The sequence below is a fragment of the Mus pahari genome, chromosome 12 (assembly GCF_900095145.1).
Source record: "Mus pahari chromosome 12, PAHARI_EIJ_v1.1, whole genome shotgun sequence".
In the NCBI taxonomy this organism is placed as follows: domain Eukaryota; kingdom Metazoa; phylum Chordata; class Mammalia; order Rodentia; family Muridae; genus Mus; species Mus pahari.
In genome coordinates, this window is record NC_034601.1 from 70,301,327 (window position 1) to 70,319,564 (window position 18,238).

The window sequence follows — 18,238 nt, forward strand, 5'->3', positions numbered from 1 at the left end:
TTTCAAAGGTTCTGAATTGACCTCTTCAATATGGAACAGAACATGCCAGGCATGCTGTGAACTGCAAGTGACACAAGGCTTGTGGTTTGGGTATAGGTTGGAATAGCTCAGAACCTTCACAGTCTAGGCTTACAACTACATTTAGTGTTTCTGTGTCAATTACTTGGGAATTATATGAACAAAAGTGGGGCAGAGAGTCCCCTATAGATATTAAGGGATTAAAAGGGGCATATGCACCTCCCTCAGAATATTAATATTGCATTAATTGGTAACCAGCTCTCCAAGCTGACTGATTCAGTATGGTTTCTCTCAGGTTCTGATTGAATTGCTCTGCTTGGCCTCAACCTACCTTTAGCAAAATATTCTAATCTTCTGGCTCCCTCTTATTTTCTGGCTCATTCTGTCTTCACCTGTGTCTGGCTTGTTCTCTCTCTGCAACCTGTCTCTGTGAAACTTTCCAGGTAAATCTCCTCTCCCTCTGCACTGCTCCCTCTTCTGTCGCCTCTCTGTTCCTCTGAGAGTTGGGCATATCATATTCTGTTAAATCTTTCTCTGACTCATCACTTTGTCTGCTCTCAATTAGACATCACTTTCAAATGTGGATGCTTCCTCTACAAACTAACTTCATCTTCGTTGTTTGGCATTAAAGGTGTGTACCAAGGGTATGTCTGCATTGCAGCCAAAACACACAGACCTAGAAGGTCACTGGATGTGATCAAAGCAGCCATGATGCTGGTTTAAAATACCTCTACATCAACTACTATGTTTATGGTTTTACTTTCTTTTTGTCTCAGTCACTATCCATTACAACTTACTTCCTCCTTCAGAATGGTATGAATTTCTCTATCTCTCATCCCTATATCCTCCCCATCTCTTGTCTCCTGAATCCATTTGTGGTTTTCCTAGTGAGCTGTATTATAATTTGACTTAGAACAGAATTATTGTATTACGATGATGATACTAATATTATGTACAGCCAAGGCCTGTAGAACAATTATTATTCTTTCCACTCACAGATATGTCCTTCTTGGGTTGAATCTTTGGAATTTTTTTTCATTGTTTTTTTTTTTCTATTCTATTCCAACAACTGCTAATTGTCTAATGTTCTTCTTAGTGAATTTGGCCAAACATGTCATCTACCATTGCAGATCCCCAAGAAGAAAGGATAAATGTCTTAAGTGTGGAAATTCTGACCTCAGACTCTTCTCCAGAGTGGTCATACATGGCATGTAAACACTTCCACTTCTTTCTGTGCCACGAGGCTCTCACATTTTACTTTTTAATTAAAAATTTTATCTTACTACTTCTTCAGGTGTCTGAAAAGGACATACATGTTTTGGTGCTGTGAATGATGAAAATGTTCTTAGTTCCTCATCTTAATTCCCCAATATAGACATCTAGCTTAGGAAACACTTTCCTTTTAGAAGCTTTAAAACATTACTGTGATGTCTATCTGCAGCCTTTACGTCCACCCTCTCCAAGCCTGTGCATGTCCCAGTGTGACAGGACTGTGATTAGCTCTGTTTCATTGTGAGCCATCAGCCAAGTCCTCTGAACTGCTTCAATCTTGGTTATTTAGTACTGGAAATTTCACTTGTAATGTTTCTTAAATAATTTTCCCTCCTCATTCTTGTTATTTGATTGTTCAGCTTATGAATTTATCTTCTAGTTTTTTGATTTACATACATCCCCATCTTTTCTACTTCTATATCTTTTTGTTTTTCTTTTCTTTTTTTTTTAAATATTTTTATTAATTTCCACCCATTTTAAATTAAGTAAGCACATTTTAAAGTAGCACAACAAACCCCAAATCACTCACATAAAGTGACCACACAGAACGTACTCTTTAGGTCAAGAAAAGACCCAGTATCTCAGAATGTCTCACACAACAGCCAGATATACCTCTGCAAAAATAGAAGATAAGTGCTAGCTCTGTGAACTCTCTTCTCTTGTGCGAATCCATAATCTGTCACCGGTTGACAGAAAGGAACTCAATGAGAAGATCTTTTTGTTTTTCTTATTCTCCTTTTTCCTTCCTGGAGGTTATTCTCTAACTTTATTTTTATATTCATATTTAAGAGTTTAAAAGTCTTATTCATTTTTATTTTATGTGAGAGCATTTTGCTTACACGTATTTGTGAACCATATGTGTGTCTGGTGCCTGAGAGGATCAGAGGAGAGTATTGGAGTTATGCATGGTTGTAAGCCACCAGGTGGGTGGTAGGACTGGAACCCGGGTCCTCAGTAGGAGCAATGGGTGCTCCTAACTGCTGAGCCATCTCTCTAGCCCTGCTATTTAATTTCTAATGTATGCAATTAATTATATTTTAAAGTCTTTTCTTATTTTTTTGAAATCCCAAATAATTATTTTATTTTAAATTGTATGTTTATATCTGTGCCTTTGCCCACAGGTGTAAGACCCCTAGGGTTGCAGTTACTGGCAGTTGTGTCACCCAATGTGAATTCTGGGAGATAAACTTGTGTCCTTTGCAAGTACTCGTAACCTCTGACCCACCTCTTTGGTCAAACATGTTTTGAAATCTTAAAATTTATTACTGCATCTCTTAAGGTGTTAAGGGTTTCAGCACGTGCAATCCTAGTAGCCTACCACTAGACTGTATTCTGAAACCTATTATTTTTATGGTTGATTATTTATTTAATTTCTTTGTTATTTTTGATTACTTACTATATAGTTCCACATTTATTGACACAATAATTTATCTCTCATTGGCTCATGGGTGTTTGGGTATTCTTGTGTGTTTTGGGTTGTAACATTTTTATTATACTGTGTTGCATTAGGTTATTTTCATTCCAGTATATAACATACATTGAAAATATTCCCCCCACCCTTCTTTTTTTTCCTTAATTGGACCTCTTTGTTTCCTAGACAGGGCGGGTTCTCTTCTCCTTTCATGCCTTATGCAGGCATATATTATGTATATCTGAAAAGTTTACAATCAATAGATGGGCAGAAACATGAACTTTGTCCCACTTAGACGGCCTCAATTCACTTGATGCGATCATCTCCAGCTGCAGTCATTTTCCTGCAAATTGTTTGTTTGTTTTTTTTTTTCCCCTTATGGCTGAAATAGTCCATTGTATATTATATCACATTTTCTTTATCCACTCCTCTGTTGTGCGCCTAAGCTCTGTTGTGTGCCACAGCTTTTCTCTTGTGAATACTGTTGTGGTAAGGATCTCCGATACTGACTCTGAGGCACTGAAGCAAGCTTCTCTGTGGTAAGTAACTTGGAGTCCGGCGTAGAAGCTCTACCTTACTCCATAAAATACTGATTATAGACATGCAAACCACGGGTGGCATAGATGGTCTTTGGTACTTTCACTTACTTCACAGGTACTCTTTGAAGAAGGAGTTCAGAAGACAGGTAGTCTGCCCTGCCTGTAGAAGAAGAAACTGAGGCTTGCTCAGTCCATATACCACACGAACAGGCTAGGATGAAGGCTTCTTGGCCCCGCTGCAGGAAGACTAAGCTCAGTCTACTCGCCATGAGTGTTGGGAAAATATTGGCATTTCTTTAATTCATCTGGGGTGAGTTCACTGGAGAAAGAACTTTGCGCTCCTCTCTGTAAGTCAGCTCTGGTTCCCAGTACACTGGAAGCCCGGTGGACGAGGGAGACGAAGGAGCAAGAATGGGTTTCATCTTTTCTGTTTGCTTTCCTACTCTCACCTCTTCTCGAGCCTTCTGTTTTCGCTGTCGTTCAAAACAAACCTCTAGTCTACAGTTTAGAGAACACGCAGGGGACCTGGAGTTCTAATTCGTTGGCCTTGTGTTTATTTTCTGTCTAGCTGTACCCAGCATCACTGGTTCTCAAGACTCAGGCGTCCCTAGTGCCATCTTACCTTTTGCACCACCATCTTGGATGAAGCCCTCTTCAATCAGCTACATTAATATGTTTTCACTCATGTCTTTCCATGCTATTATCTCTTCTATTATTTATTTCTCTTATGGTTATGATTTGTTTGCCTAAATTTCCATTATGTTTAATGGAATTTCAAAAATCAAGTATGTTCAGTTAGTCTTCTTTGTGCCGTAATTAACTCCCCCCTCCCACATGCTTATGACCTTTCAGAGGTAACCCTGTAGTATCAGACTTCTTTAAGTTTAAAGCAAATACCCGAGTTAATCACCTGAGAAAGGAAACATTTTTATGTTGGCTCAGTTTGGGAGGCTTCAGCCTTTGGGCCAGGGTCAATTTATAGTGGGAGCAAGCTACTTACTTCCTGTGGTCCAGAAGGAAAGGTAGAGACAGATGTGAGGGCCATCTTCTCCTGTGCTGCGTGCCACTGATTAGAGGACTGCCTACCAGATGCAGCTCCCACCCAACAGCAGTGAGTTGTGAACTAAATCTTTAACATGTGCATCTTTGGGGGACAGCACAGATCTGACCTATGGCAATCCCCCAATTAATTTAGAATCCATCCCTCTAGGAACAATTAGAAATCTGTGTAAAATACAACAAGCATCTTTTCAATGTTTTAGTCTGTTAAGTCTAAGTAAGAGTTCTGGGTAAATCTTCTCAGTTGGCAGGCCACATTTGTGATCAGTGTTTGTTTATTTTTCTCTCTAGTGGCCTAAACTATTGTTCTGTCTCACTGTTTCCCCCTTCTCTCGAATCCCTACCCTGCCTAGCAGTTACACAGAGAGAGCTCTGATTTCATTAGGCAGTGTTGTTTTTATTACTGCTTCTTTCAGACAATACTAACCAGCCCCCATACTCCTCACGGCCTCCATTTCACCACACTATGATGGCTTACAAGAGGAAAGTCACGTAGTGTACCTCTTTGTAACCAACCCCCCATAGTGCTTCGTGCAGAGGCACTCTGAGACTCTGAGAGCAGAGGCACATCTAGGACACTTGCCAACCTTTATCTTGTATCACTTCCTGCAAGTACGGTGTAAGCATTTGCATGGTCCTCATCCTTACAGAAACTCTACGGAGAAGAGTTATTTCCCCCTGACTTGCTAGTTAAATCTGAGGTAGAAAGGTCAAGGAACCTTCATGCTACCATTGTATATTCTAGAATCTATGTTGCATACTAAGCGTCACCTCAGGACCAGGCCAGGCTCCATGTCAGGTCTGAAGTCCTGCTCCCCCTACCACCATCTGACAGCTCCCCTCCTTCTCAGAGCTGACCTAGAACCTGCACCTTGCAGGCATACACAAGCAAGTATCTTATCTAATTTTCGTATAGATTTTTAATTTGGATTAAAATTGTCATGGAATCCCAGCCTTACCCTGATGACTTGCAACACTAATTCTGTCCTCTTTGAGAGGTATGCATTCAGCTTGCTGGGCAAAAGTATCTGGCTCTTGAGGGGCATGAGAGTCTGGTAAGGGACAGAAAGAGACAAAGTATCAATTAGCATTCTATCTGAAATCCAGAACCCCTCCTGGATCTTGCAACAACAGGATGTAAAGCTTACAACATAGGCTTCATTTCCTTAACTCATCACTCCTGTATTTTAAAATCAGCAGTGTCTCTGTGATATGATAATAGAGCAGCACTGAGTTTCCAGATGGAAAGAGCACCAGGGATGTTTTGTTTGTAACAGAAAGATGTGAATCCCTAGGTCTATGAAGAGCTCAGAAGCAGGAGCTCAGAGACAGACCCTGCTGGTTTCTTTAAGAAAGGCTGCCTGCCAATGGGAGCCAGGGTGGTGACACAATGCTGATATTTTCGTAGCATTCTAGAGAAGGGAAGAGGTGGGGTTTCTCTGGAGCCAGATGACCTCATAATTAGTTCTCACACAGGCTGCTTAAAGCAATTACGGTGAAACCAAATGTCATTACTTTCTTCTGCCCCATCCATGAAAGCTTCATCTCCACTCCCTCGGCCCCACAGGGCCCTTGCCTGGCCATTATTCCGAACACTATAGACGCTGCTGTCACCTTTGTTTGCAGGCTGCAACTGTCACTGTGTAAAATAAGAAGCGTGGGGGGCAATACTGCACACCTCTCCGCCTCACTACTTCAGAGGCACCTAGCAACCTTGTCTCCAGGCAGGCAGCGCTCGTCTTCCTGGTAGTTTATTGCCCACGCACAGCAGAGGCGGGCACGTTCTGCAAATAGCCTATCTCTTGGCTGACGCCAGCTTGGCAGTGGGGTGGTGGTGTCATTTGGTGCCCTTAGGGACATTTGGTTCTTGTTCTAGGAAGACTGGGGCAAAGCAATAACTATTTACCCAAAGCTGTTTGTGGAACCAGAAGTTAGGTCAAGCAGTTCTCTGTCTGAGGTTGGATAGTCTGAAATCAAAAAGAATGGGTTTCAACCTTTGTTTTGTTTTATTTTGTTTTTTTCCCCAGTGCTTGGTACATTTATGTCATGAATCTTCCAGAATGTTCTAAAGGGTATTCAAAATGTGCCTTCTAGGTGTATGCAGGCAATGGGCAGCTCTCCTGGCCAGTTCTGCATTAAGCAACTCCTTAACAATGATGCATGTCAGCCATTCCCATATCCACTTCTATCTTGAAGGGAAAAGAACCTTCTGTGGGTTTTCCAACCAGGGGACCTTCCATTTCAGCCTTGTCTATCAGAACACATCCCTGTAGAGCTGCTTAGATTCTAATCCATTGTAATTCATCCCATTTCTATACCTGAGGAAATTTGTACCATTATCTGTTTCTAAACTTCTTGTATTTAAAGATTTATTTATTTATTTATTTATATTTTTATGCATATGAGTACACCACTATTGCTCTTTTCGGACACACCAGAAGAGGATATCAGACCCCACTACAGATGGTTGTGAGCCACCATGTGGCTGCTGTGAACTGAACTCAGGACCTCTGGAAGAGCAGTCAGTGCTGTTAACCACTGAGCCATCTCTCCAGCCCCATATTTAAAGTTTTGTTTACACAATTATACACACACATACCCCATGTGTGTGTGTACGGTGTGTTTATGTGTGTGTGTACGGTGTGTTTATGTGTGTGTGTGCAGTGTATGTATGTGTGTGTATGTGTGTGTATATGTGTGCGTGTATATGTGTGTGTATGGTGTGTGTATGTGTGTGTATGGTATGTGTGTGTGTCTGTGTGTATGTGTGTGTGTTTATGTGTGTACAGTGTGTGTGTGTGTGTGTGTGTGTGTGTAGGTCAGAGGACAACCTTGGGCGTTGCTCTTGGGTCCCAGGATCGAACTTAGGTCATCAGACTTGGCAGCTGGTGCCATAACTCAATGACCCATCATCTCTCCTAGGCCACTTCCTGTTATTATATTTTTATCTGCATTTCAAAGACTTTCTCCAGCAAGGAGCCCAGGATAATGAAAGCCGGACCTCTTTGGGAGGGAAACAAAACCATCATGATAGTGATTGATCAAAGGATGGAAGGGCTCAGGTTTCTAGGAGTATAAAGGTTTGGGGGAGGGGGTGATGCGTGGAAAAATCGAGTGCTTCTGGGTAGAGGGATGATGTAAAGAGATCAGAAAGGGAAAATGTTTTAGCCTCCATTCACTCACAAAATTATTATTGAATCCCTACCTCCTGCCAAGCCTCCAGCTAGCAAGAGAGGCAACCGAGAATAAGAAACCTTATTGACGAGTCCATAGGCAGGCGGGACTGTACTGGAGTGGGGCCATGAAGCAGGAGCAGTGGCCGATTCGATGTATCACATCTCCTTGCACGTGTTTTGAGATCTCCAGCGGGGACAGGATTTTTCCAGTGGGATGAAGGGAAATGATGGAAGTTTATTATTTCGTCAGTTTGGTGTTTTGAGACAGGGTTTCACCGTGCAGCCGTAGCTGGCCAGTGACTGAGTGGAGCAGGCTAACTTCACATTCACAGAGCTCAGCCAGCATTTGCCTTCTGAGTGCTGAGGTTAAAGGTGTGTAGCGCCATGCCAGACCAGCAGGGAACATTTAAGTCATTTTATTTTTAATAATGGCTCTATCTAAAATGTGCCTGTAAAAACTCAGTAAGAGCTAGTGGGCACTGTCTGCAGCAAGTAACAGGGCAGGAACACTAACAAGTGTAGCTTTGTCTAAGTAGCCATGCCAAGGAGTTTGGAATCACAGCACCAAGAAGGAAAACTTGAAATACTAATCAGTGAATTTGTTTTACAGCTTACATATTTTAATTTGACTTGTTAAAAGTTTCCTAACCTGTAGCGTGCTGTACCATACTCCATTACAAGATGGCACTGACTTCCGCTGTCCATCTGGTAAACAACTCACTTGCCGCCTTAGGACAGACATGCACAGTTCTACATAGCCATGACTCAGCACAGCCCTCACTGCCCAGCCTTATGGTAATGAGGTGATTCCTTTCCTAGCCTATCCTGTGGAGACAAGAAGGCACAGAGCACCCAGGTGGTGAACGCTCCAGTATATAGGGCGGCCGCCCTGGTCCATTGGGGTCCCTGTAACATCATGAAAGGTGTTCCTGAATAAAGTGCTGTTGAGAAAGATCTCAGGAGATGCGTCGTTCTTGCTGGTCAAGGCCGGTCGCGACAGTTGGTGGCCCATGGGGGACCCGAGGAAGACCCTCATAGATCCAGAACTCTTCAGCACCAGGACGGAGGGATGATAAGGTTCTCTGGAGATAAGGAGGTGATAAGGTCCCCGGATTGGGGCTATAAGGATCCCAGATTTTGGGGACGATTAAAGCTTACTAGGTTGTAGTTATGTTGGCCTGGCTCCTTAGCTACTTGGCCCTGGCAGTGGTAGTGTTGGTTTTGTTTTTTCTTTGTACTTGTTGCTGCTTTTGCTTGAAACAGCCTTGTGCAAGGAGAAGGAAAGTGAAACCAAAGCTAAGGGAAAGAGGAGCAAAAGCTAGTGGAGGAGGGGTCATTGCTTTACCCTTCCCTTAGGGAGCTGACCTTGAAAAAAAATGACACAGAGCTCAGTAGCAGTGAGGAGGAAGAATTGGAGGACGAGGCAGGGCACCCTGAAAATGATAGATATGGTCCTGACCCTCCGCAAGCAAATGTAGGGACTATAAAAATTAGGAAAAGGACCAATGTGTAAATATTTAGAAACACAGATTCGATTACAGTCCATCTCACCACAAAAAGTAAACATCAAAAAAGATAGACTACAAACCTTAAATGATTTTCAAAAATTGTTAGGTGATATTAATTGGCTATGCCCCTATTTAAAGCTTCCTAATCATGAGTTTCAACCTTTGTATGTTTTAAGGGGCGATTTAGATCTTAATTTGCCAAGAAGTCTCACTAATGAAGCCCGCATAGCTTTGAGCAAAGTAGAGACACAATTACAAAATGCAGCCCTAGCCCGAGTTCAGCCAGATATGGATATCTTGCTGTGCATTTTGAAAACCACCACACAACCCTCAGGATTATTGTGACAGAGTAACCCCTTACCCTAGGTCCTCCCCCGCTAAGACACTGGAACATTACCCTACAGCCATAGCAGATCTGGCCTTATTAGGTGTCAAATCATGCATTCAACATTTTGGTAAACCCCCCAGTAGCATCATTCTCCCTTATACCAGCCACCAAGTGGAGATATTGTGTGCTACGGTGGATGAATGGGCCATTCTTAAGTGTAGCTTCTCTGGTGTCTTTGATAATCATTATCCTAAAAATCCTTTATTACAGTTTTATAGAAAACATCCAATGGTGTTTCCTAAGGTTAATTCCCATAAACCTTTAGTGGGAGCTCCTAATATTTTTACTAATGGGTCAAAAACAGGTTGTGGAGCTTATATGATTAATGATACTAAACCAGTTTTGTTTCAATATTCTCCTGATTCCCCTCAAGTGATAGAATGAAAAATTGTTCTTGAGGTGTTTAAAAGGTTTCCTGATGCTTTTAATCTCATCTCCGATTCTGCATATGTAGTTAATGCTGTACGGATGCTTGAAACAGCAGGAGCTATTAAACCATCTAGCACTGTGAGCTCACTCTTTGGTGAACTACAGCATCTTATCAGAGCTCGACATCATAAGTTCTTTGTTCAACATATTCGAGCTCACTCTAATTTGCCTGGCCCTTTAAGCGCAGGCAATGATGTCATAGATCGGAGCACACGACAAAATTTTATCTTCCTTGCCATGCCAATAGAGCAGGCACGGCAGTTTCATCAACAATTTCATGTGCCTTCCAGGTCCCTCCAACAAAAATTTGGCATCTCTTGAGCTCAAGCTCCCAGTATTGTCCTTGAATGCAGAGAATATGTTACTTTTTTACACCCACCGCATATTGGAATAAATGCTCGAGGTCTTCTGCCATTAAAGGTGTGGCAAATGGATGTGACACATATTCCTTCTTTTGGGACACTTAAATATGTCCATGTTTCTGTAGACACCTGTTCTGGTGTCATACATGCCACACCTATGACCAGTGAAAAGACCCACAATGTCATCACCCACTGTTTGGAGGCCTGGGCTGCGTGGGGTAAACCAAAACAATTAAAAACAGATAATGGTCCAGCATATACGGCACAATCTTTTGCTACCTTCTGCACACAAATGAAGGTTACCCATGTTACTGGCTTGCCATATAATCCACAAGGACAAGGCATCATTGAACATGCCCATTGCACACTGAAAAAAAAATCATACAAACATAGGAAGGGGGAATAGGCTCAGGCCATACCCCCAAGGAACAACTATCTCTTGCTTTCTTCACCTTACATTTTTTGATTCTTGATGATGCTGGCCGTTCTGCCGCAGATCGGCACATGAGCCAGATCAGTGTCCATAATGACTATGTCAGATGGAAGGATATCCTGTCTGGCATATGGTATGGCCCAGATCCTGTGATCACGAGATCTAGGGGAGTGCTTTGTATTTTTCCACAGAACCGATCAGATCCTGTTTGGGTGCCTGAGAGATTGACAAGAAAATCATCACAACACAATGTGGACCCTCCCTCTAATGCTGACATTGATGACAACCTGTAGACTGGTGACCACAGATAGCCTCAATCAATGCAACAAGATTGGATCCAGTTACTTTGGAGACTTCACATCATGGATCACCCAAACCTTTTCTTGGATTAAGGAGTGGGTGGGCATGGCTGCCATGGCTGCTATTATGTGTCTGGCTGCGTTCATCTGCCTATGGTGTTTCTGTCGCCTAAAAAGGGATTATGCCAGACATAAGGCTGTGGTCTATCAGGCCCTTGTAGCAATGGACAGCGGAGAAGAGCCCGCTGTGTGGCTTGCCTCACTAAAAGGAGATTAAAATCTCACCCCTGTGTGCATGAGTATGAATGATGGTGGAGCAGAGTACAGACCAGTGCTCTATTTTGGATGTGACAACCAGTTGCTAAAAGAAGGGGCGGGTTTGCCTGCTCAGAGCTATCACCCGGAAAACCAGATAACCATGGGATGCAAGGCTAAGCACTGCACAGAGGGCAGCTAGTATCTAGTTTAACGTCCTCTGGAGGATATGTCTGATTGCATAAAGGTAGTTTCCAAGAACCTTTCCCCAGAAAACTGACACAGGTGCCAGTCAAGGTCTCATTGGGTGAGGAACCCAGATGAAGGCATTGTACAAAGCCCTTTCTCCTTCACATCTTTGGGGAATCAGACCTCTATCTTCACCCATGTGTTGACCAGTGGCTCATGTTTTCCACTTCAATGTGGTACCCTTCCAACAGCTGAGGTTGCTCCCTTACAGAGTTACATGGTCTTTCGCATGTGTCAAGTGTGTGATCTGCATATAAAACAAAAAGGGGGAGATGTAGCACGCCATACCATACGTACCATTACAAGATGGCGCTGACTTCTGCTGTCCATCTGGTAAGCAACTCACTTGCCGCCTTAGGACAGACATGTGCAGTTCTACATAGCCATGACTCAGCACAGCCCTCACTGTCCAGCCTTATGGTAATGAGGTGATTCCTTTCCTAGCCTATCCTGTGGTGACAAGAAGGCACAGAGCACCCAGGTGGTGAACACTCCAGTATATAGGGCGGCCGCCCTGGTCCATTGGGGTCCCTGTAACATCATGAAAGGTGTTCCTGAATAAAGTGCTGTTGAGAAGTATCTCAGGAGTCACATCTTTCTTTCTGGTCAAGGCTGGTCGCGACACTAACCTTTATTTTTCTGTATCTCAGGATCTTTAGAAAATGTTTTAAATGATTTATTTTATGTGCCTTGGTGTTGTACTTGCATATAGGACTCTGTAAGGGTGTCGGATCCCCTGGAACTGGAGTTATAGAATGCTGTGAATGATGTGGTTGCTGGGAACTGAACCTAGGTCCTCTGGAAGAGCAGTCAGTGCTCTTAACTGTGGAGCCATCTGTCCAGCCCCACATCTTGTTTCTTTAATTTTATTTTTCTGAGCAATTTTCAAATATTTCTAGTCATCTTCCTTCATAGAGCCACACAGACATAGTCAAGATAAAAGCCAGGAGGGTATGTTGCGGTATAACAAGAGACAGCAGTTCTTGAATAGTCTGTTTAATAGCACTATGAATCTCAAAGTATTCTTTAAAAAAAAGAAATGTTTTATTGATGCTTTGTGAACTTCACATCATACATTCCAATCCCACTAATCTCCCTCTCCCCTTGTACCCTCCCTCCACCCTTGCAGCCTCTCCCACTACAGAGGGAAAAAAGCCAATTGTGGAAGCCGTCTTGTGTCACGGTGTGTCCTACAGTGTATCCTCTTGCCTCTATGTCTTTGCTTGCAAGTATTCATTGCAGTGACTTGTTGGTCTGGTACGAGGCCTCTGGCTTCTGCTACTTTGTCAATTCCAGGACCTCATGGGGACTCCTCTCCTACCGTCTTGCATCTGTAAAAACAGCCCCTTCATGTACTTCATTGATGGGGTAGATGTTAGGTGGGCTGGCTCAAAGCCCTGGATTTGGGTCTGAGAGGTATCAGGGCTGGTTAGCTTGTTGGCTCTCTTGCCACCCTAGGGGCTGGCTCACTGGACAACCCCACAACCAGGGTTAGCTCGACCCTATTGTCCAGGCGAGGTACAGGGCCAGTTCTTCCACTCTCGTGACCCCAGGGGCCAGCTCTCTTGTCTGCCATAGGTGGTAAGGAATAAGGGAGGGGAGGAGGGTGTCTCTCCCTCATCATGGTCACAGCACTGCAGACAAGAGGCAGAGCCAGCTCTCCTACGCTCATGTCCTCAGGCCATCTCAACAGAAACACCCACAGGCAGGGCCTGGTCCCCCAAGTGCTGCAGGAAGTGAGGGGCAGGGCCAGCTCTCCTGCCTGTTTTATGTGGCAAGGGATGAGGGCGGGGGAGTGTTGATTTAATTTTTACTGTTAACTTGACACAGTTTAGAGTCTGTGACCCAATAGGGCCCTTGTGAGTTGAAAATACCATACAGCAAAAGCGCCTTTACCATACCTCACCTACCAATTATCTCCATTCACTATCGTAGCACACTGAAGAGTATGAGTTGTTTGATTTTTAATGGTGCGTGCCTGTCCACGAGCTCCCTTCCATGACAAGAGAACATGTCCTGATGCTTAATAGCCCAGGAAAAGATCAAAGAGATGAGGGAATCTCAGTTGGCACATTATTCAAATCAGAACGACCCGTGGCCTCCTACGTGAGGGTTTGTCTTGATGATTGATGCAGGATGATCCAGCCCACTGGGGGGTGGTACCATCCACAGGTAGGTTGGCTTGGAGGGTATAGAAAAGATTGTGAGCATCAGCAAGGGAACAAGCCAGTAAGTAATGTTCCTCCATGTTTTCTGCTTCTGTTCCTACTGGAGGTCTTGCTTTGATCTCCCTCAGTGGTTGACTATGACCTGGATGTATAAGCTGAAACAAAACAAAAAACAAAACAGAAACAGAAACAAAAAACAAAATCCTTTCCTTCCAAGTTGTTCTTGTTAGGAGCGCTTTATCCTAGCAACAGGGAAGACAACTAGAACATTGAAGAGATATCAGTGCTTTGCTTTAGTCAGACGGAGTAGAGGTTAGTGAATTTAGAGAAGGCAGGCGATGTGATACTTCTGGCCATATGGCTTGGAGGCAAATGCACATCCCTTGTGCTGTCGTCAATACTTCTGACACAGTCTTCCATATTACCAGCTACTCAATAATGACACATTTAATAAATGAAGGAGTAAATAAATGAATAATTCAGATACACAAGCAACCGCACCTTCTCACATTGGAAATGGATGCAGCTTGGTCCTCTGGCAGAGGAACCTGGCTTCAGCTCCCAGGAGCTAAGTGGCAGCTCACAACCCTTTGTAGCTCTAGTTTCAAGATGCCCATTCTTGGCCTCTGTAGGCAACAGGCACATGTGGTGCACGTATGGTGCATCGTGAGAAAAGCACTCTAACATTGGGGAAAAAGGAAACAATGTGGTCAATAAGGATGAGAAACTGCTGGGCTGCAGTGGTACATGCATTTAATTCCAGTACTCGGGAGACAGAGGCAAGTGCATCTCCAAGTTAGAGGCCACCCTGGTCTACAGAGCCAGAGCCACAAAGAGAAATGCTATCTCAAAAAATAAAGACAATAACCAAGCACAAATAAAAGATTGGGACACTACAGACCATAAGGAAATCTTTGCAATCTTTTTTATAATCAAATGATTATAAAAAATCAACAATGAGGAAACAAATTACCCCATTAAAAAGTCAAATGTGTAGGACAGACACCATCTTTGAAAATGCTGATTTTCCTGTGTGATTAGGGAAGTGCAGAGTTAAACGATGAGACACTACTGGATATCTATTAGGATGGCCAAACCCCAGGACACTAATAATGGAATTGGAGCAACAGGAGCTATTGATCTTCGATGGGGGTGAGGTGGGTGTGAAAAATGGCACAGCAATCTTAGTGGGAACAGTTCCTTCTACACAGTACAGCGGTCTTGCTTTTGCATTTCTACCTGGGTCAAAACCTTTTGTCCGTGTCGTAACTGCACACAAATGTTAATAGCATCTTTATTCAGAATAAACAAGACTCAGAGAACAGTGAGCTGAAAGACAAACTGTTATTCAGAGAAAAAGAATTATCCAGCCATAAAAAAGACATGGAGAAAGCAGATATGTATCATTAAGCAAACTGAACTAATCAAACGATGTTCCATCCTGTATGATTCTAACTATGAGTGCTCCTTGCTTTTGGGTTATGACCCAATAAGGCCCTTGTGAGCTGAAAATATCATACAGTGAAAGCGCCTTTACCTTACCTCACCTACCAATTATCTCCATTTATTATCGGAGCACACTGAAGAGTATCAGTTGTTTTAGTTAATGGTGTGTGCCTGCCCACGAGCTGCTACCACAGCAAGAGAGAACATGTCCTCCTGCTTACTAGCCCAGGAAAAGGTCAGAATTCAAAATTCTGTCTTTACTGAATGCACAATTTTTCTGAACCCTGTAAATTCAAAAATTGTAAGTTAAACCGTCAAAATTAGGGAGCCAACTGCAGATTAATTGTGTAAAGTTATAAAGGAAGTAATAGAAAGATCAGGGGTTGCCAGGAGATGAGCCGAAAAGAACAGACTAGGAAAAGCTCTCAGGATTTGTAGCAAAGCAGAGAGAACTTTCGGTTTGTCATTACTCTTGGATTTAGGTCATAAAATAGTCAGAATGCTCATCCATCGAATGGAACCTCTTGCAAGCCATAGACAGTGGGTCATGTTCAAGTTTAAAGGAAACATTGTTTTGGATGAGGCTCCTAAGCCCAAGCAGACCAGATCAAACCAGAGTTCAGCACTAGTGTTCAACATAATCAAACTAAATTTTAAAATGATAAAGTTTTCCCAAATAATGGTAGATTCTAGTCATTATGAGTCAGCATAACAAAGAGGTTCTGAAACCTCAAATGAATGCCCACGATGTCTTTACATCTGTGATGACCTCCTTCTTTTTTTTTTAAACCAGTAGTTTAAATGAATAATGTATACTCACCAGTTTTAACAAGAATACCTCCTTACAGTAGAATATAGATAGTTCTATATTCTAGGTAGAATATAGATAATAGAATATACAGACAGTAGAATATAGATAACGGGAAATAGGAAAGTAAGAGACATATGTGAACAATGCAGTTTCTACTCAGTTTGAATGTGAACTTTAAATTGCCCTAAAAAAAAAAAAAAAACAAAAAACCTTCAAGTCTACTCAACACTGGGGTGGGGGGTGGGAAGATGAGCCTGGAAGTTAGTACAAATGTTTGCATGCAAATCCATGAGCACATCAATAAAGACACATGCCAGAGTGGCAGACAGACATCTAGGTACATTTCTCCTTATAAGTGTGCTAGAGAGCAGTGAGAATCTGCAGTGACTGGTCTGCAAATGTCACTAGGTGTGGACCACCCTGGGATGCTCCAACCACTGGAGCTCTGCATGGCTATCTGTCATCATTGCTACCTGGAAGTGATAAAGATATCCCAGGCTGTATCACTGAGCAAACAGGAATTTACTAGGAATCAGGCAGACACCATTGGATATTCCAAAGACTTGGACCCTTCACTTGAAACCCCGAGGAGCATCGTTCTGAAGGGATCTCACGGAAGAGACAGGTGCATGACGAGGGACACCACACATCCCGTCTGGATATGTGACCCAGGCAGGGATTTGCTTATATTACTTCTGCAAAAATAGAGACACCTAATTTCTCATATTACATAACTTAAGCCCCATACATTTTCCCAATTAAAATTCCTCTAAATGCTATGTAGTAAGTTTGATTTTGATTTAAAAATACTGACATTTTTGAGATATATAATTTATTTTTTAAAAGACATACCATATAATCTAGAAATCCTTCTCTCTCTCTCTCTCTCTCTCTCTCTCTCTCTCTCTCTCTCTCTCTCTCTCTCTCTGTGTGTGTCTGAGTGTGTGTGCATGCATGCACACTGGACAGGAAATCTACATTCTGAAAAATAACTTTGAATACTGTCTATTCCGTTCTTAGGATATTAATTCCATTAGCACATTTCATATGCCAATTCATCCCTTGGCTATAAATTAGAGTTCTTTTGTGCACAGAAAGTTCCCCTTGTTGACGTGCTACACTACGGTTATGAAAATTCGAGCAGATGGCAAAGACAAAAGAAATGTCAAGGAACACATCTCAAGCCTCAGCACTCAAATGTACCTGTCTTTTTTTGCATCGAATGGTGCCTCATGATCACCTAATCTTTGTACACGTTACCCATAATTGTGCTGCAAACTGAGTGCAGATGAGGCTTTCTAACATTTAAGGAAACTCTCCAAAGGAATTTGTTGCCTTGGTTCATGAGGCATTTTGGATCCATTTTGAGATTTACCCTTTCTAAAGATAAGCAGCCCTTCACTTAAGAGCTTACTTGATATATTTTTGTTTATTTGTTTGGGAACAGGAAGAGACACAGTACCGTTGATATTTGGAAAGAACAGAAAAACATTGCAGAGAGACGTTGTCATAGGAACTGTACTAGAAGATCAGGTACACGAGGCACGAGGATAGAATGCATCATCTAAAAAGGGGAAGTCAGATTTTTAATTGCTCTATCAGTCACAGAATGTAAGCCCTTACAAGCTTTCCCATGGGATTTGTGTTCAGTCATCTCAAGGGGCAGTGGCATACTATGATTCTGGAGCTAATGGTTTATAGTCCAGGGGATTAAATAGATAGGGCACATAAACCAAAGGTTAAATGCCTAAGATATATTTTACTAACATATATATACACTACGTCTACTATATAATGTAATACTATAATAGTTCCCAAGAAAGGCTAATTATAATAAAAATGTGCATGAATTGGCCCATACAGTGTCCTCTAGATAGGAGAGTGATTCCCAATGTAAAGATGTCATAGTAAGGTCACATGGTAAGAGGTGGGGATTTTTGTTTACAGTTTCAGAGGGTTCAGTCCTCCCACTAGGTCCCATTTCTAAATATACACTTGTGCAGAAACTCATAGCAGTCTGAGCATATGGATAAGGAACACTGTTCACTTTACAGCAGACAGGAAATAGCAGAAGGAACTGCTGATACTCTATAACTTTCAGACACATATCCCCACTGACACTCCTCCACCTAGGTTCGAACCCCTGAAGTTTATATAGCTTCTCAAAACACTATCACCAACTGAGGATGAAGTGTTCAAAACATGAGTCTTTTAGGGAATTCAACCAGCAACGTGAAGTGATTAAGATCATATGGTCAGACCTTGACAGTGTGATTATTGTCCTTGCAAGAAGAAAGACACCACTTTAATCCCAGCACTCAGGAGGCAGAGGCAGGCAGATTTCTGAGTTCGAGGCCAGCCTGGTCTACAAAGTGAGTTCTAGGACAGCCAGGGCTACACAGAGAAACCCTGTCT

General features: G+C 42.5%; 1 non-coding gene across 1 annotated transcript; it reads right to left on the reverse strand.

The window, feature by feature from the left end:
• Positions 1-1,874: 1,874 nt before the first annotated feature.
• Positions 1,875-2,004, reverse strand: LOC115065104. The gene has a single exon (XR_003844907.1). It is a non-coding gene; the product is annotated as a small nucleolar RNA SNORA75 (small nucleolar RNA).
• Between the last annotated feature and the right edge of the window lie 16,234 nt (positions 2,005-18,238).